This window comes from Poromitra crassiceps (genome assembly GCF_964638095.1).
Source record: "Poromitra crassiceps genome assembly, chromosome: 1".
NCBI lineage: Eukaryota > Metazoa > Chordata > Actinopteri > Beryciformes > Melamphaidae > Poromitra > Poromitra crassiceps.
Genome location: NC_139623.1, coordinates 105,552,550 through 105,572,760, shown reverse-complemented (window position 1 = coordinate 105,572,760; position 20,211 = coordinate 105,552,550). Strand labels below are relative to the sequence as shown.

Below are 20,211 nucleotides of genomic sequence, written 5' to 3'. Positions count from 1 at the left end.
CGTCCTCTGAAAGCTTACAGATACGCATGAAACGGAGGAGAACCACACACACTCACACATTTGACTTCTACTGCCCACTGGTGGATGTATTGCTTAACATGTTACCAACATGAAATATGCATGGAAGTATGTGGGCACTGATGATTACACCGTTTGAAACGGACACATTTATTTTCGTATGAAAATGGAGTGTAATTGGGCATTAAGGGACTACTTTTGTGAGCCTTATGCCACCTTTACATCTGGCATTAACATGCGTGTCGTATCTGGATTGTGTCCAGATATCTTTCAGGTAAAGTAGTTTATTCCTGGTGTTAAAAATGCATCTTATAAATCCACATTGGGAGTAGATTTATCTTCCCCTCATTGTCATCTACTTCACTTCCTCTCATAATATTTACATCCTTTAAAACTGACAGTAGTTACCTTGTCTTGTGTGTTCCCATGACAATTCGTTTTATGGTACAGGTAGTATGTTACTGTCCAAGTTTGTTTTGCTTGTGCTTTGTGGTTGGATCTGTGCACATAACTTTATTTCCGTTAACATTAGCCGCTATATGTGTGGATTAAAGATGCACTGCATACACTAACACAGTATGGTCAAATGCATCCCTGACCACCTCTGGAGGTAGTTTACATTTAGATGAGTGGATCTTCAATGTGTGTTGAATGCATTTACAGCTGGATTTTGCTTGCCTGGGTCCAGACCTTCGAATCTGCCCACTCCAAGGAGTTGGGTTTGGCTGCTCTTGGTCTGGCATTGTCATTATGCAAATGCATAATTCACATCTTGTACCCCGTAGTTACCATGCAAGTACAGGGGTGGTACCCCGTAATTATCCTATAAGTACAGATCTTGTTGCCCTGTAGTTACAGGCTAAATTCACTTCTTGTACCCCGTAGTTACCCTGTAAGTACAGGTGTGGAACCCTGTCATTACCCTATAAGTACAGACCTTGTTACCCTGTAGTTACAAGCTAAATTCACTTCTTGTACCAGGTAGTTACCCTGTAAGTACAGGTATGGTACCCCTTACTTACCCTATAATTACAGATCTGGTTAACCTGTAGATCCAGGCTAAATTCACATTTTGTACCCCGGGGTGGTCCCCTGCACTTTGCCTGTAAGTACAGAATTGGTCCAGTGCTTTAGAATACAGCCCGCGCCCCTGTAGTTACACTCTACTTACTATGTAAGTGCGGGGCTATTGACACAGCTTTAGAATACAGCCCGCACCCCTGTAGTTACACTGTAGTTACTATGTAAGTGTGGGGAAATTGACACAGCTTTAGAATACAGCCCGCACCCCTGTAGTTACACTGTAGTTACTATGTAAGTGTGGGGAAATTGACACAGCTTCAGAATACAGCCCGTGCCCCTGTAATTACCCTGTAAGTACAGGTGTGGTACCCCGTACTTAACCTATAATTACAGATCTTGTTACCCTCTAGTTACAGGCTAAATTCACTTCTTGAACCCCGTAGTTACCCTGTAAGTACAGGTGTGGTACCCTGTAATTACCCTATAAGTACAGATCTTGTTACCTGGTAGTTACAGGCTAAATTAACTTCTTGTACCCCGTAGTTACCCTGTAAGTATAGGTGTGGTACCCCGTAATTACCCTATAAGTACAGATCTTGTTACCCTGTAGTTACAGGGTTATTTGCGGGCTGTATTCTAACGCGTTACCGATATTTGTTTACGAGTAACTAACGTAAGATACAGGCCGATATACATTGGACTTGGTCTCTATTGATTGGTCAGAATTCCCCTAGGGATCCCGTCATAGAAATAACACAGAGTGCAATCTCAGACTAGAAGATAAAAATGAATGTAACGAGTTGACAATTCAGTCTGATATCAGGCTACATTTTTGCACTATCCGATCACAACAATCCGATCACCTAGGCTAGGCCTACATGCTAATGCCTGGTGTAAAGACAGCCATTTGCTGTGAAGAGTTCAGCTCTTTCAGAGGGATGAGAGATGGAGGATAAGAGAGGTTATAATTGTAATGCAGATAATGAAACAATGTGGCTGCTGTAAAATACATTTTGGTTTGGTTTCTATATATAGCAGCAGTAGCAGCAGTCATGAATTCAGTCTTATCATGCATGCGCATTGGGATTTCTATGGGGGTTATGTGGGACTTCATTGTAATGCAGAGCAACAAGAGCTCCAGCGAAAACAAAGGAAGGAAGAGTATGTGAAAGACAGCCTAGAGGAGAGAAAATCTGACAAGATAGGCTACTGAAAGAGGAGAGAGAAGGGTAAGAGGAGAGAGAAGGGAAGAAGGCTGAGTTGAAACAGGTGTTGTAGCTTCTGTGATCATTTCAATTTCATGGTTCTACCAGCAGAGAGGCAGATACAAAAGCAAGGGGGGACAGTGTGCAAAGAGTACATTAAAAGTGTGATGTTTTCACAGCTATCTCTTGCATGGACGGATTGGCTGAATGATGCGTACACTATGATAGTGTATTGCAGTGTCTGTTTTTTGGCCAGGCCTTATAACAGGGCCTACACCCAATTTGGAAGCCCATTTGGAAGCCCATTTGGTCCCACTCAGAAAAACCATAAGACCTGCCACTACCGAACTTGATAGGTAGGTTCACAGAGTCATCTTTTACTATGGGTGGAAAAATTACACTTGTTGCACCCAGGGGTGTAGTGGTGAATACAGAGGTGGGTAAGCTATCCAAGGTGAGTAGTTTACCCACCTGGTTTTCCCTCATTGATTTATATAGGTGATCTGAAAATAGGTGAGTAAACTATCTGCCTCATTTAAAAAGGTGGTTAAAGGAGGACTTACCTCCAAAACACTTTTTTTCAGCTTTTAACCAATATATATGACTTTGGGGGTGATGTGTGAAGAATTCTGGTCAGAATTTCCACATTTGACACCAAACTGTTGCCATTTTACCATTTGTATCATTTTTCAGCAGCATACCTGGCATAAGCGCCCTCTTAGGGTCAAAGACTGCTTTTTTTTTTTTCTCAAATGAATGGGAGATTTGGTACAACCTGACGTCAGGTTGTCCCCAAAGACTATGGGATTTCAAGATAATTACTCCCCTACCCCCTCTGTACCCTTTCGGCTCCTCAGAACTCCAAGCCTATTCTTATTGAAGTTTGCTCTTAAAATACTGAACCAAACGTTGTCAAAGTTGGCACATGTCTTAATTATAGTTAGTTTCCCGCTGAATGTGTCATTACTTTATTGATATCTTACCTGGATAAGCTCGAATGATGATGTTTATATTATCAGTCCGAGTTGCAAGCACTGTCTCCAGCCCAGGCAGGCGAGAGTCGTACTGTTACATGGACGAGCCCCAAGCTCCGCGGGCGCGCGCAGCAGGCCAGCAGCAGCTGGGCTCTCTGTGCTCTGAGAGCAGCAGAGAGAGCAGTCTGATATTTCCGCAAACAAATATGGTCGCAGTTTAGCGCACATGTAAAATATAACGCTATACTACGACGTGACAACGTGACAAAGCTTCTCTAAACACATCGGCTACTATCATATTTCCCTGCATCCCTCCTACTGAGATTATATCGGTAATGATTTTGGACAGACTGAATGCGCGGAGGAGAAGGAGAGATCTGCAGCTCTGCCCTGAGTAGCCCTGAGAGACACTCGCCTCGCTCCGACTACTGTGCCCGTCTGTGAAAAGCGTCCTGTCCAGTCGCACCTTCGCAAACAGATGCGGGATTCCCTCAATCCTGTACCCAATCTCAGACTGTATTCTCTAAATCGCACACCAGCTATTTCTGTCTGTTTGTTTGTTGCTCCGTGAGGTTACAAGCGCCCCATGCATGCAGCAGGCTGTTTCGGCAGCCGGGGTCTGGCAGGAGGGAGGAGGCGCAGGCAGCCTGCACTGCGCTGAGAGGAAAAAACTTTTGCACAACTTTTAACAAGAATCACGAAAAGCCCCCAAACTAAAATGAAAAAGGGACTATATGGCAACTTGGACGAGGGAATGACGTAGAGAAATCTCGCATTGTGTTACCCCAGAACGGGGGGTTTGTCGTATTGTGCGGTGTGCTGCTGTAACGAGCCCATGCCACTTTGCTCTCGTAACGTAGTTTAACACACTGCCATAGAGTTACATGCAGAAAAATAATTAAATTTCTAGTTCGCCACTGAATTACCAAATTGATATAACTTTCAACCATTTTGAGCAAAGCTCTTTCCATACAGGCCACCAGCGTTGGCTAATTGTTGATATTTATACAGATATGGCCCCTCTCAAATAAATTATTTTTGAGGCAATAGGCAAACTGTAATGGCGTCGATTTCAGAAAAAAAATCTGGACTTCAACACAGCCAAAGAGTCCAGTATAGACAAGAGCATATGTCATTTCTTGGTTTTTTCCATAGGTATTTTCAAATCACTGTTCTAATACATATCTAGGGGGTAAGTCCTCCTTTAAACTGCGTTTACTCACATTTACCCTCCACTACACCCTGCACCGTAGCATCTACAATCAAAATTATTTTTTCCCTGGATTCCTTGGGTCCTTCTGCATCTGCTGATAGAGGGCCCGCCCATTTCCGCCATTTTGAATTTTCTCCAAAAGCGTTTTTTCGCTATTAATCTTCACCAAACCACATCACACAGTGGACTGTCCTACACAAAACCTATTTCACGTTTTTTTGCAAGACCCCACCGTTGCGATATAATCGACTTCCGAACTTTTGTGGGTGTGACCTAGGTCACAAAAAACGCCCTAACTCCGGAACGCATTGTCCGTTGTTAATGAACCTTGGTACAGGTGTGCAGCTGTACTCTGAGCTGATAAAAAAAACAATTGTGTCATTTCGACCTTAGGGGGCGCTATGGCAAACCTAAGTACCCGTAGCTCACAAACCATAAGAGCGATAGGTTCATAGAGTACTCTTCTACTCTGGCCTAAGAAATTACACTTAACTTTGGAACCATAGCTTCTACGATCAACATTTTTTCTATATAGACCACGCCCAACTAGATTTCCCGCCATTTAGAATTTTGCCCAAAAGCACTTTTTCGCTATTTCTCCGTCAAATTTTGTCAAATCTTCACCAAACCACATCTGTCCTGCACAAAACCTGTTTTGCCGTTTTTTTTAAAGACCTCACCGTTGCGATAATATTGACTTGCAAAGGGTTGTGGGTTAACAGAAATCACTATTTCGCCTTCTAATTTTGTCCAAACTTCACCAAACCACAGCACACAGCATGTGTGGACTGTGCTGCTCAAAACTTATTTCGTGGTTTTTTGAAAGCCCACAACGCAGCGTAGGTCATTTCATCATGAACTTGTGATTTTGGGATACTGCTAACTGGGAAACATGTAATTAGAACAATAGAAGTTGAAAAGGCACAATGAAGCTATACAGAGGGGGGGGGGGGGGTCCTTTTAATGGGACAAATACACATCTTTTAGAATTTCACAATAAATACACGCGCGCGCACATACATACACACACACACACCGACGACAGCCCTCCACATTAACAATGTCGCTGCCTGCTACAACCAACAGGTTCGTCAACGCTTTTCTGCGCTGGCCATATGCTAGGTTTCGACCTAGTTTCTGCTTGTCTGCAATGAGAAAAAGACTGGCAATTATCCACAACAGTCATTTTTACCTGACTAAAGAACATGCATTTAGCATATCTAGCTCATCACAAAAACAATTTACAACAGAACAGGAAAGGAACTCATTGCTGGAGGAAATGTGTGTGTCTCTGTGTGTCAGATGGATATTATGTGAGGAGGATTTCAGGGCCATGTGTAGGTGTATTATGTGGGTCGGCTGAGTGGGAAAAAAGGCAGGTGAATACCGGTAGCTACATTGTGTCAAAAGAGAATGCAGATATCCCCGTTTGTCTTTTTTTGCCGTGCAGTGCAGTTGGGAATTTGTGCATACCTGTCTGTGTTACTCAGTTTGCTTGTATATCTTGTGTGTGTGTGTGTGTGTGTGTGTGTGTGTGTGTGTGTGTGTGTGTGTGTGTGTGTGTGTGTGGAGGGTGTGTGTGTGTGTGTGTGTGTGTGTGTGTGTGTGTGTGTGTGTGTGTGTACCATTCACTTTAAATTCCCATCAAACAAAATGTCCCTCCAAAAGAGAAGTAAAAAAAAAAGAGCTTCTCAAGGAGGCAGCCAGAGCGATTAAAGGGAGTCGAGAGGGGGAGTCCCAAATGTTCTGAACACGTTGACACAGCACATACAGGTGCAATTATTGAGACATGAATAGCGTATAAGTCTTATCTTTGTAATAATGACTTGACACTGCTGTACCACATAGCAGAGAGCATTACCAAGGCTAGAAGGAGGTTACTGTCAATTTTCCAAAATTATTAGACCATCTGAGTGGCTATTGTTCCCTTTTCTGTTGTAGTTTGCTAACCATAATAATAAACCATCCTATTCTTTATGAATATGAATATGAAGTAGACATTATTTTGTATTCTCTTCACCACCCACATAGCAAACCATCATGTGTATTACGCATGGGATCACAAATTATATCAGAATTTGAAGAGGCTATTTGCAGCTGTTAGTTCTTCTGTTCGATTTACATTTACAGACAGGCAGCATGTGTCTGCATTCGAGCGGAAACTGATTATTCAATAAGCTCCTCAACTAACAGGCCTGTGACCCTGTTCATCGGGCTGGAGCGAGCTAACAGGCCTGTGACCCTGTTCATCGGGCTGGAGCGAGCTAACAGGCCTGTGACCCTGTTCATCGGGCTGGAGCGAGCTAACAGGCCTGTGACCCTGTTCATCGGGCTGGAGCGAGCTAACAGGCCTGTGACCCTGTTCATCGGGCTGGAGCAAGCTAACAGGCCTGTGACCCTGTTCATCGGGCTGGAGCGAGCTAACAGGCCTGTGACCCTGTTCATCAGGCTGGAGCGAGCTAACAGGCCTGTGACCCTGTTCATCGGGCTGGAGCGAGCTAACAGGCCTGTGACCCTGTTCATCGGGCTTGAGCGAGCTAACAGGCCTGTGACCCTGTTCATCGGGCTGGAGCGAGCTAACAGGCCTGTGACCCTGTTCATCGGGCTGGAGCGAGCTCTAACAGGCCTGTGACCCTGTTCATCGGGCTGGAGCGAGCTAACAGGCCTGTGACCCTGTTCATCGGGCTGGAGCGAGCTCTAACAGGCCTGTGACCCTGTTCATTGGGCTGGAGCGAGCTAACAGGCCTGTGACCCTGTTCATCGGGCTGGAGCGAGCTCAGCTAACAGGCCTGTGACCCTGTTCATCGGGCTGGAGCGAGCTCACAATTGGCAGAAGTGTCTGGGACACATGACAGTTTGCCACCAGAAAACCACATGCTGCTCGATTTCTATTTGAAGAACCCCATACAGTACTTAATGGGAATATCACCCATTTTGAATAGACAAATCTGTCTTTCTCTACCCTTCAGGGAGTACTGTGATCGTAGGGGAAAGGTTTGACATTGGTCAGACCCTGCTCAACGGCACGGTGGCTCAATGGTTAGCACTGTTGCCTCACAGCAAGAAGGTCCCGGGTTCGAAACCCCGGTCTGTCCCAGGTCCTTTCTGTGTGGAGTTTGCATGTTCTCCCCGTGTTCGTGTGGGTTTTCTCCAGGTGCTCCGGTTTCCTCCCACCATCAAAAGACATGTATGTTTAGGGTTAATACTCCTGTCAGTGCAAAAGAACTGGAGTTGGTCCCCGGGCGCTGCACAGCGGCTGCCCACTGCTCCTAGTTCTAGGAAGGTTCCTAGTATGAGGATGGGTCAAATGGGGGGGCAGTCAGCTCTCGCACTCAGCTCTCGAACAAGGCAGTCGCTTTTTTTCTCCCTCCCTTATTTTCCCTCTCCCTATTCCCTCTGCTTGCTACCCGGAGCCAATTTTGCACTTGTCTCTTCGAAAATACAAATTTGGATTATATGGATATTAAGCTGGTCTCTCAAGCCAATCGACAAAATTCATGTGGGGTCCGGGGAACCCCCCCCCCCCCCCCCCGCCTCTGCCCAGACGGGACTTTCGCCGCGGGATACGGGAAGACAGCAGCCATTGACCCTAGGCTGCACGTCACTATAAACGAGATGAGCGGGGCAGTGAGTACTCGGACTGTTGCAATTTCTGATCTGAATCGCAAAAATGGATTACTTCTGGGAGATATTACTGTCGCTGAGCCGAAGTGTTTAAAATTGAGGTCCAGGGACTAGACTCATGTGAGGAATGTTGTTGATCGCTGCACCCACCGGGAAAACCCAAACAACTGATTTAATCTGGACTCCCCCCACCTGTTATCAGCCGTCAAGGTCACTAGCAGAAAAACTCTCCAGAAGCTTTGACTGCAACTGGTGCTCCCAAGATCCACCCCCCCCCCCCCCCCCCCCCCCCCCCCCGCCCTGAACATCTGATGCCTGACCTTTGGACTGGAAAAACCGCCATCTCTACAGCAACCGCTGTGTTTCACCCAGGAGGGGGCTCAGACTTCACACACACACACACACACACATGGACCCTAAGGACTCATAGGCCAACACACATGGTCACGCACGCACTCCCCCAAACCTCTTCCCCCACCCAAACCCCCCGCCTTGTTAGCCCTTGTTAGCTCTTGCATCACCCCCCCCCCTTTTCCTCTGATACATCCATCTGGCGCTGATTGACAGCGAGCCACTTGCGTTTGTTGACGAGCTAGTTGCAACGGTGGCGCTGCGCACGCGGCGACCCGGCAGAAGGAAGCAGATGGTCTTTTGGAATCTGTACATATTGCAACAAATGGATATGTATTGTATAATATTGAAGTGTGCCTTTATTACTTTAAAACTAGTAATAATGTTACTATAATTCTGAAGTGTGCCTTTATTACTACTCTCAAACTAGTAATGATGTTGTAATAACCACTACTGCCTGATGTGAACCAAAGTGCCCTTCTGGGACAAGTATTAAACTGATTGATATTAAACTGATTGATTGATGCAGAGGATGAATTTCCCCATGGGGATAAATAAAGGATAACTTAAAAAAAGACTATGGAGGTTTGTAGTGAAGTAAGTCAAAGTCTTGAACCTGGCCTTAGAAGGGTAGAGAAAGACAAATGTTGTTCTATTGAAAATGGATGCCATTCCACTGCTATTCAGTGTCACACCGCTATCTCAGTATGTGAGAAAGGCATTGATCAGAGTTGTCTGATGCAATCAACCTTGGGCATAGCTCTGTCAGGCTAAAAATCCTCTGATTGAAGAGATTTTCTAAAGGGTAGCACAGTTCATTCGACCAGATCAAAATTTCATCCAACGTTAGGGTGATCAGATTCTCTAGTTTGACTCAAGTTTTATGAGGATGTTTTGTTTGGAGTGTTGCTCAATCAGTCCTATTAAAAGATGAACAGGATGTATCAGGCCCAGCTCCAGGATGAAGTGACTGAGGCTGAGGGGGCAGTTAAAATTGTGAGGGGCCAAATCTGTTCCAAGTTTCTCTAGTCATGTGTTTCCCGGTAGCTCACCTGGTAGCACGCATACCATGAAGCGCGGCCGCCTGGGGTTCGAATCTGACCTGTGGTCTTTTGCCGCATGTCATCCCCTCTCTCTCTCCCCACCTTTCCTGTCTGCCTACTACCATATCTAAAAAATAAATAAAGGGGAAATGGCCAAAAAAGAATCTTAAAAAAGTGTTTCTAGTCATAAATCTGTAATACACATTGTGTTTTGGTTAGGCATCTATTGAAATGTTGAAAGTTTAGAATGTGATATGATGGCTATCCGCATATACAGTACAAGGAGGTCAAGTTTCGAAAAAGGGTCTCACTACAATGAGATGGCTACTATTGGGCTCATTGAAACCTCTCAGCTTTCCAGTCATACCTAAAGGTTATGACTATAACCCCAGTTTTATGAATAATATGAGTGAGATTACTCACTTACTGTATGGGGAACAGACACCTCTGTGCCCCTACAGAAGCACTATATTTATTTCTACACCAATATCCTCATATTGGGGTCAGAGAAAAATGTTTTTTTTTACATTCCGTTGCTAGGGGGCGCTAGCACCGTCCCATATATAGGAGCAGCGGGGAATGGAAATGCCATTCACAATGAGCCTTCTTCTTGCCGACCCTGGCAAGAAGGGTCGTCTGGTGAGTCATTCATTCTCACTCATATTATTCATAAAACCCTGGGTTGAATCCATAAGCTCCCGTATGCCAGACAGCTCATGGCTCCAACCCGAAGGGAAGTTGCCAGGCTCCTTAACTGTGTTGCACGGGAGCCTTTGTTCACACCAGCGGCAGAACTGACGCTTGACTCACGCTGAACATGAGCTCACGCGTAACCGTTCACACCAGACACTCTCCTTTCCTCAGCGCTGGGCTCGGAGCTGCTCCACCGGCCCACTCCATTCACTTCATGCATGGCAGCTTCAAGTTTCACGCGTCACGCTTGGAAAATAGGACTGAATCCTGAACGATCGCTTGAGCAAGGCCTGAGTGTGGCTTCAGTGCAACGGCCTCTCCTGTTAACAAGTAACCTTGCTTGCAAGATGGATAACCTCGCGAGATCAAGAGAGATTCTCTCGACGTATCCATCTACAGGCAGTTGAGATGATTGGTCGAACCATGCCGGCCCGACGAATCAGCGGCAGCCGTAGGCGGGCTCAGGCTCGTCTGGGCAAGTAGTGGGTACATGGTCTTTGTAGTTCTTTTCACTCGTCAACATGGCTGCCGCCGCGGAAGTGACGGGCAGTCTGAATGAAATTGAATGTAACGTTCCCAATTCTATGTATTAAATTCTAAAAAACGACCCTCAACATTTGGGAAGGCTAAGTCACACAACTAGTTTGTCATAATCTAACTAAATGCTTCGAAGGTGACTTTACGACCGTGAGGACTCAATCAATGAATACCACGGAGATCAGGCACAGGCACCTTCGGCAATCTGATTGGTTGAAGTTAACACGCACCAGCGGGGATAGACAGATGGGTCATCCAATCACCTGCCAAGTAGCTTGGAAAAAGTGCCCACCTCCGTCAGCGGGTCTGGTTACTGCATTCCCAGATCGACTAGTTTAGTGAAACTATGTGGAGCTATACCGTCCATCTGGCAGCGTTTGATTTGATTTGATTTGATTTATTAATGGAAATACACATCATATCCAAAGGATTACATGATAAAGTGTTGGACACTTGTTTCCATCACAGCGTCAGGTTAGTTAACAAGGGCGCCTAAATGAAACTTGTGGGTTCAGCGTAGGTTGAGCTTAGGTTGAGCATTGTATGGTGTGAACGGCCACTGAGACATCCAGCATATAAAACCGAACAAAAGCTAGGGGCAAGGTCCAACTTGCCGCTGCAGAAATGTCCTGAATAGGCACTCCCCTAAAGAGGAACCAGGATGAAGACATGTCACGAGTAGAGAGCACACAGAGCCCTGGAGGGGGCCCTTCAGATAGGCTATCGCCGTCGGCGATACAATTCCAACACTGTTTAGGGACCCCAGTATGCAGAAATATTCAAATAGAATAGGTGAAAATAACACAATTATACTGCATGCATTTTTATTTATTTTGTTCGTAACACTTTATAATAACGTTCAGTCATAAGCCATTTATAAGCCTTTAGTTAATGATGAACTAACCATTTACAAAACATGAATATACATTTACAGATGATTAATAAATGTTATGTTAACATAAATGTGTCATCTATAAACCTTTAGTAAATTAAGTGTTCCTCACCTGTTGTAAATAATTTACAATTCATTTACAAGGCTTTCTGCATCCCCTTTCGACTGAACGTTATTATAAAGTGTTACCGGCCATGCCAGTTTTCCCCCAAATTTTGCCTAAACTTGGAGCATTATTTCACCCCCTCCCCGACAAGCTAGCATGACATGGTCGAAATGGGGGGGGGGGGGGGGGGGGGGGGGGTGCAGGGCCTATGGATGTATGCAAATGTCATCTTTGTGTGTTTGCTGTCCTCATTTATGCATTTCGTGTGTGTGTTTTTTGAGCGCACAAGCTTGCAGATCCTGTGTATATCAGGCTGCCAAAGTTCTTCCTCCAAACGGTGGAGCTGGCTTTTCCTTTCCCACTTGGGTGTTTCCGTGGGCACTCAACACAACCAGAGGAGCTTGTTGTGACTTCTCAGCGTGTGTGTGTGTGTGTGTGTGTGTGTGTGTGTGTGTGTGTGTGTGTGTGCACGAGTGTGCACGTGTGCGTGCATGTGTGCATGTGTGCGTGTGTGTGTGTTTGTTGTCTGTTCGATCTGTGTGTCTATGTGTCTGTACATCTTTCAATGCTTCAGCATGCGGAGGAACAAGAGGGGAGGAATCCAAGTTTTATAAGCACTTGACATGGAGCCAGGAGGAATGGGGTAAAATCCAGGCATTCTGTATAATGAATATTTGCCATCGAAATTGTGCACTGCAGTAAATAGATTAGGATTACAGACACAAACCTCTAAGCCAAAAATAAACAGCCTTTATGTGTCCGTGGATTAGGAAAAGATCTGCACACCCCCTTTGATGCTTGTGTATTTACTGCTTGTACATCTGTCAGCCTCTGTAAGTGTGTATTTACTGCTTGTACATCTGTCAGCCTCTGTAAGTGTGTATTTACTGCTTGTATGTGTGTGTCAGCCTCTGTAAGTGTGTATTTACTGCTTGTACATCTGTCAGCCTCTGTAAGTGTGTATTTACTGCTTGTATGTGTGTGTCAGCCTCTGTAAGTGTGTATTTACTGCTTGTATGTGTGTGTCAGCCTCTGTAAGTGTGTATTTGCTGCTTGTATGTGTGTGTCAGCCTCTGTAAGTGTGTATTTACTGCTTGTATGTGTGTGTCAGCCTCTGTAAGTGTGTATTTGCTGCTTGTATGTCTGTGTCAGCCTCTGTAAGTGTGTATTTGCTGCTTGTATGTGTGTGTCAGCCTCTGTAAGTGTGTATTTGCTGCTTGTATGTTTGTGTCAGCCTCTGTAAGTGTGTATTTGCTGCTTGTATGTCTGTGTCAGCCTCTGTAAGTGTGTATTTGCTGCTTGTATGTGTGTGTCAGCCTCTGTAAGTGTGTATTTGCTGCTTGTATGTGTGTGTCAGCCTCTGTAAGTGTGTATTTGCTACTTGTATGTGTGTGTCAGCCTCTGTAAGTGTGTATTTGCTGCTTGTATGTGTGTGTCAGCCTCTGTAAGTGTGTATTTGCTGCTTGTATGTCTGTGTCAGCCTCTGTAAGTGTGTATTTGCTGCTTGTATGTGTGTGTCAGCCTCTGTAAGTGTGTATTTGCTGTTTGTATGTGTGTGTCAGCCTCTGTAAGTGTGTATTTGCTGCTTGTATGTCTGTGTCAGCCTCTGTAAGTGTGTATTTGCTACTTGTATGTGTGTGTCAGCCTCTGTAAGTGTGTATTTGCTGCTTGTATGTCTGTGTCAGCCTCTGCTTGTATGTCTGTGTCAGCCTCTGTAAGTGTGTATTTGCTGCTTGTATGTGTGTGTCAGCCTCTGTAAGTGTGTATTTGCTGCTTGTATGTTTGTGTCAGCCTCTGTAAGTGTGTATTTGCTGCTTGTATGTGTGTGTCAGCCTCTGTAAGTGTGTATTTGCTGCTTGTATGTGTGTGTCAGCCTCTGTAAGTGTGTATTTGCTGCTTGTATGTTTGTGTCAGCCTCTGTAAGTGTGTATTTGCTGCTTGTATGTGTGTGTCAGCCTCGGTAAGTGTGTATTTGCTGCTTGTATGTGTGTGTCAGCCTCTGTAAGTGTGTATTTGCTGCTTGTATGTGTGTGTCAGCCTCTGTAAGTGTGTATTTGCTGCTTGTATGTGTGTGTCAGCCTCTGTAAGTGTGTATTTGCTGCTTGTATGTTTGTGTCAGCCTCTGTAAGTGTGTATTTGCTGTTTGCATGTGTGTGTCAGCCTCTGTAAGTGTGTATTTGCTGCTTGTATGTGTGTGTCAGCCTCTGTAAGTGTGTATTTACTGCTTGTATGTGTGTGTCAGCCTCTGTAAGTGTGTATTTACTGCTTGTATGTGTGTGTCAGCCTCTGTAAGTGTGTATTTACTGCTTGTATGTGTGTGTCAGCCTCTGTAAGTGTGTATTTACTGCTTGTATGTGTGTGTCAGCCTCTGTAAGTGTGTATTTACTGCTTGTATGTGTGTGTCAGCCTCTGTAAGTGTGGCACTGCACAGCCGTTTGGGCTGAAGTGGATAACGGGAGCAGTTACATAAGCTAAGATGAAAGAGATGGGAAAGAGATCACTTCTGTGCATAAGGGAGATCAATAGTACCTTGATATCCTTTACTTCTCACGCTTAATGCAGACTCAATCAATAACCTGACACAGATAACAGCCGAGTCAGGGTTTTCTTGGAACTCATTTGGAAATAAAATCTCTGAAGTACTTCCTCTAAAGAGTTGCCGTCAGTACGACGGAAGACAAGGTTTGCTCCACTTATTGAGCACCACTGGTTTGAGATTTCCTGTTTCTAATGTTGTAATTAAGGCCTCTGTTTATTCTGCTATGCTTACAGTAAATCGTCATTTTTTCTGCTGATTCTTCTTCCTATTTTGCTTCATGTTGTTGCATTTCTCTTCCTCTTGTCCTTTTTCCCCTCTTCCTCATCTCTTCCTCTCACCTGTCTCCTCCTGTGCTCATTCAGGTTTAATTAGACAGCCGTTACTATTGGTCAGGATAACGTTAGATGTGAGGTCATGTCATCATCAATACAATATATTATTGTATTTGTTTCCATATGAATATAATAAATAATACATACAAAGGAGACAAAACAGTTGGAGAGGAAATCTTTCCTCATGGTGGTGCTGCTTTGATCAGCCGCAGCATCTATAGCTCTCCCCCCCTCTCCTTATGATCAAAATAACAATGGCATAGGCCTACTAATATGTCTTTTTTCAAAGCAGTGATAGATATAATCACTTTTGTGTCCATAATAATAATGATGCAAGCAGCGGAATTGTTTGCAGGCAGAGGTCAGGCTCGGTTCTAGAGCAACTGGTAGGGTTCAGTGTTTTGCTCAAGGACACTTCAGCAGGGTGGATACTTGCTGGCTTGAATGGCAGATCCCCTGATCAATATGACTCTCGGCTCCCCAAACTTTCCTTGAAGAAAGTGAGCGTAAAGACAGCATGTGTAGCTACAGCGATTAGGGAAATGTATTCATTCATTCATTTTCTATACCCACTTAATCCTTGTCAGGGTCACGTGGGGGGCTGGAGATGATCCCAGCATGCACTGGGTCTCTAGGAGGAGTAGCGAGACTGGACAGGTCCATCGATAACACAGATAGACAAACAGTCACTCACACTCACACTTACATATCTGAGATGCAATCTAAGTGATGCAATTTAAGTGTCCAATTTAGGACTGTGGGAGGAAACTGGAATACGTGGTGGACGTGGGAGAACATGGCGCATGGAGAGGGGCAGTCGGGAATCAAATCTAGGTCCTTCTTTCTGTGAGGTGACAGTGCTGACCACTGAGTCACCCTGTCACCCACCATTGATTTTCTTCCTTTTTACTCAGCCTTAATTTAAACGGGTGAATCCAATTTACATCAATGGTCTCTTTTGCAAGGTGGAGCTGAGACAGCGGCAGGCAGACAGAGAACATTGTATTACAGGCAATCACAGAAAAGGTGAGAGGGCAAAAACAGGGAGAGAAAGTGGGAGGGAGAAAGCAAGAGGGAGACAAGAAAAACATATCTTAATCAAAGCACTGCCAATTTCACTTTCCATAGTTTTACCTTCTTTTACCCTAACAACTGTTTTGAGCCTGTGAAGCTTGTTAAATTGCTGTGCAGTCTGCTCCTCACAGGGAGCAGATTAGGCTCCTCTCAGTTGGAGCTTCAGAGATCATAAACAGAAATTAATCTTGGGACTTCAGACAATCCTCCACATTATATCGATGCAATAACACTGAATGTTACCCGCATGGCCTTAAAGAAAATGTATCCCAGTGATAGAGCCTACGCAGGAGCAGAGATGGCCAATTTACCCCAGCACAGAATGTAATACTTTTGATGAGTTACAGTCTTCATGCAGTGTGACTGTGCCTGTTGGCTTGCATTCTACCAACCTGCACAATGTGGTTTGGAGTGCGGAAATGGGTGTTGCTATATGGACCTTATTCCCTACCTATAAATACAACTATAGGCTACTGACTCCAACACAAAAGTGAGGACAGCGCCAGCGGCTCCAGAGATTCGCTCTTGCTGGTGCTATATGGGCTAGCTTGACTTTTCAGCGGTGCTCCAAAATCTTGTGTTTCCAATTAATGTGCGAGTTGCCACAGTTTCATTTCTACTGCACACATGTAGTGGGCAATGTCAAGTCAAGTCAAGTCCACTTTATTTATAGAGCACATTTACAACGACAAAAGCCAGCCAAAGTGCTTCACCGATAAAACACTAAAATATAGAAGAAAACGAGTAGTACAGAATACACTGCTACAGAGCAAGGTGCAGTACAATGCGGGCAAATACAAGTAATAAAAAACAAAGTGACGAAGGCCAGGGAGAAAAGGTACGTCTTGAGCAGAGATTTAAACAAAGTGGTCTCACTTCTTGCTGCCTGTTAGGAGTTGAGCAGCCGCATTTTGATGATCTCGGTCTTGCTCTCATTCAAGTTCAGGAAGTTAGCACGCATCCATGTCATTCTGAGATCACAAACTCATGCTGCCAGTTACAGTAACACCTCGAGTAGGCTATGCTACTCATGCTGCCAGTTACAGTAACACCTCGAGTAGGCTATGCTACTCATGCTGCCAGTTACAGTAACACCTCGAGTAGGCTATTCTACTCATGCTGCCAGTTACAGTAACACCTCGAGTAGGATATGCTACTCATGCTGCCAGTTACAGTAACACCTCGAGTAGGATATTCTACTCATGCTGCCAGTTACAGTAACACCTCGAGTAGGATATGCTACTCATGCTGCCAGTTACAGTAACACCTCGAGTAGGCTATTCTACTCATGCTGCCAGTTACAGTAACACCTCAAGTAGGCTATTCGACTCATGCTGCCAGTTACAGTAACACCTCGAGTAGGATATGCTACTCATGCTGCCAGTTACAGTAATACCTCAAGTAGGCTATTCGACTCATGCTGCCAGTTACAGTAACACCTCGAGTAGGCTATTCTACTCATGCTGCCAGTTACAGTAACACCTCAAGTAGGCTATTCGACTCATGCTGCCAGTTACAGTAACACCTCGAGTAGGCTATTCTACTCATGCTGCCAGTTACAGTAACACCTCAAGTAGGCTATTCGACTCATGCTGCCAGTTACAGTAACACCTCGAGTAGGATATGCTACTCATGCTGCCAGTTACAGTAACACCTCGAGTAGGCTATTCTACTCATGCTGCCAGTTACAGTAACACCTCAAGTAGGCTATTCGACTCATGCTGCCAGTTACAGTAACACCTCGAGTAGGATATGCTACTCATGCTGCCAGTTATAGTACCAACACCTCGAGTACGATATGCTACTCATGCTGCCAGTTACAGTAACACCTCGAGTAGGCTATTCTACTCATGCTGCCAGTTACAGTAACACCTCAAGTAGGCTATTCGACTCATGCTGCCAGTTACAGTAACACCTCGAGTAGGATATGCTACTCATGCTGCCAGTTATAGTACCAACACCTCGAGTACGATATGCTACTCATGCTGCCAGTTACAGTAACACCTCGAGTAGGCTATTCTACTCATGCTGCCAGTTACAGTACCACCTCGAGTAGGCTATTCTACTCATGCTGCCAGCTACAGTACCAACACCTCGAGTAGGATATTCTACTCATGCTGCCAGTTACAGTAACACCTCGAGTAGGCTATTCTACTCATGCTGCCAGTTACAGTAACACCTCGAGCACAGTTGGGCGAAAATACATCATAAAGTATTTTGATACAAATTACAAATACTTGCTCAAAAAATGTATCACAATACAAATACAAAATACCTGTCTGAAAATGTATTTGAGATACAAATACGTATTTTGTATTTTGAAAATACATGAAAATACATTTTATAAAAACTTATAAAGAGCTGCAACGATTAGTCAATTCATAGATGAATTGCCAAATATTAAATTAATTGCCTATTTTGATGATCTATTAATCATTTAGAGACATTTCTTTAAGGAAAATTTCCTAATTCTCTGATTTCAGCTATTCAAAAGTGACATTTTCTGGTTTCCTTAGACAGTAAATCCTCTCTTTAGTCCTCTGTCACAGTATGTGTACTCCCTAACACACTGCAGTTCTTCCATTTTAGTTTTAGTTGTTTTTCAGTAGAACTAATTTCTCCTTCAGCTCAGCTGTTAATCACCTTCTGTGAGGGCTTTTGACTTAAAGGCAGCATTTCTGCATGTTAACCTCAAGTTTTGGAACTTTGACTATGTTTAGCCATAGATATCTGACATCATAACACAATATATAAATAACTGAAATAGGTAAAAGGCATAGTAGGTCCCCTTTAAACAACTTCACATTCACCACCATGTCAGTAACTTGTCGTCACAGTATTTATTTAACGTGCAAACATATTTATACAACTAGAAAAGGTTACATTTCAGGAATTGAATGCCCTGATGCACATCCTGTCTAAGGTTGTGAAATTGTGAATCGGTGAGAGGAACGATGAGAAACTGCATCTCAAACAAAAAAGGCCTTCCATGAAATTGGACTCTTGTTCAAATCCTTACATCCTTAAAATGACTTCCCCTCCTTCTGCTTCATAAACAAAATCCAAAACAACCTGGCTATCTAGAACATAATTACTAAAGAACAATCACTCACTGAATACAACTTTCCACTATCAGCAGTGGTAACACCATTCTAGTGTCAAAATCTGCACAGCCATCATTATGCACAGTGAAGCTCAGACATCCTTGTAGCAACAGAAAGACATTTTTGATTTTCATTAGGGTACTTTGGTGTTCAGTTATAGTTTTTCAGTATAACTAATTTCTCCATCTATTCAAATCAGGTTTATGACAGTTAGTTGTTTTTCAGTACAACTAATTTCTCCTATTCAAATCAGGTTTCAGTTTAGTTCAGTTAGGTTTTTTTTCAGTACAACTTATTTCTCAATCTATTCATATCAGGTTTTAGTATAGTTCAGTTAGTTGTTTTTTTCCAGTACAACTTATTTCTTTAGCTATTCACATCAGGTTTCAGTTTAGTTCAGTTAGTTAGTTTTTCAATACAACTTCTTTCTCAATCTATTCTGAATCATATCAGCTTTCAGTTTAGTTCAGTTAGTTGTTTTTCAGTACAACTTATTTCTCTATCTATTCTGAATCATATCAGGTATCAGTTTAGTTCAGTTAGTTGTTTTTTCAACTTATTTCTCCATCTATTCATATCAGGTTTCAGTTTAGTTCACTTAGTTGTTTTTAGTACAACTAATTTCTCCATCTTTTCACATCAGGTTTCAGTTCAGTTACTGTAGTTGTTTTTCAATACACCTTATTTCTCCATCTTTTCATATCAGGTTTCAGTTCAGTTTAGTTCACTTAGTTGTTTTTAGTACAACTAATTTCTCCTATTCAAATCAGGTTTCAGTTCAGTCCAGTTAGTTGTTTTTTTAGTACAAGTAATTTCTCTGTTTATTCATATCAGGTTTCAGTTTAGTTCACTTAGTTGTTTTTAGTACAACTAATTTCTCCATCTTTTCACATCAGGTTTCAGTTCAGTTAGTTGTTTTTCAATACACCTTATTTCTCCATCTTTTCATATCAGGTTTCAGTTCAGTTTAGTTCACTTAGTTGTTTTTAGTACAACTAATTTCTCCTATTCAAATCAGGTTTCAGTTCAGTCCAGTTAGTTGTTTTTTAGTACAAGTAATTTCTCTGTTTATTCATATCAGGTTTCAGTTTAGTTCACTTAGTTGTTTTTAGTACAACTAATTTCTCCATCTTTAGTTTAAACCTGTGTCAATGTTTACATGTGTCGATTTGAGAATAAAAAGAAAAATGTATTTTATGTATTTGAAATACACAAAATACAAGATCTGAAAGTATCTTGATACAAATTACATCTCATTTTTCTCTGCCCAGCCAAATACAAATTACAAAATACAAAAAAGTAGTTGAAATACGTATTTCAAATACAAGTATTTCAAATACTGCCCATCTCTGACCTCGAGTAGGCTATTCTACTCATGCTGCCAGTTACAGTACCAACACCTCGAGTAGGATATGCTACTCATGCTGCCAGTTACAGTAACACCTCGAGTAGGATATGCTACTCATGCTGCCAGTTACAGCAC

The 20,211-nt window shown here is 43.4% G+C and overlaps 1 protein-coding gene across 4 annotated transcripts in view; it reads left to right on the top strand.

The window, feature by feature from the left end:
- Positions 1 to 20,211, top strand: part of slc8a4a (solute carrier family 8 member 4a) — a gene marked incomplete at its 3' end in the record, with an annotated part of 33,496 nt that overhangs the window by 2,641 nt on the left and 10,644 nt on the right. The window lies entirely within an intron of this gene.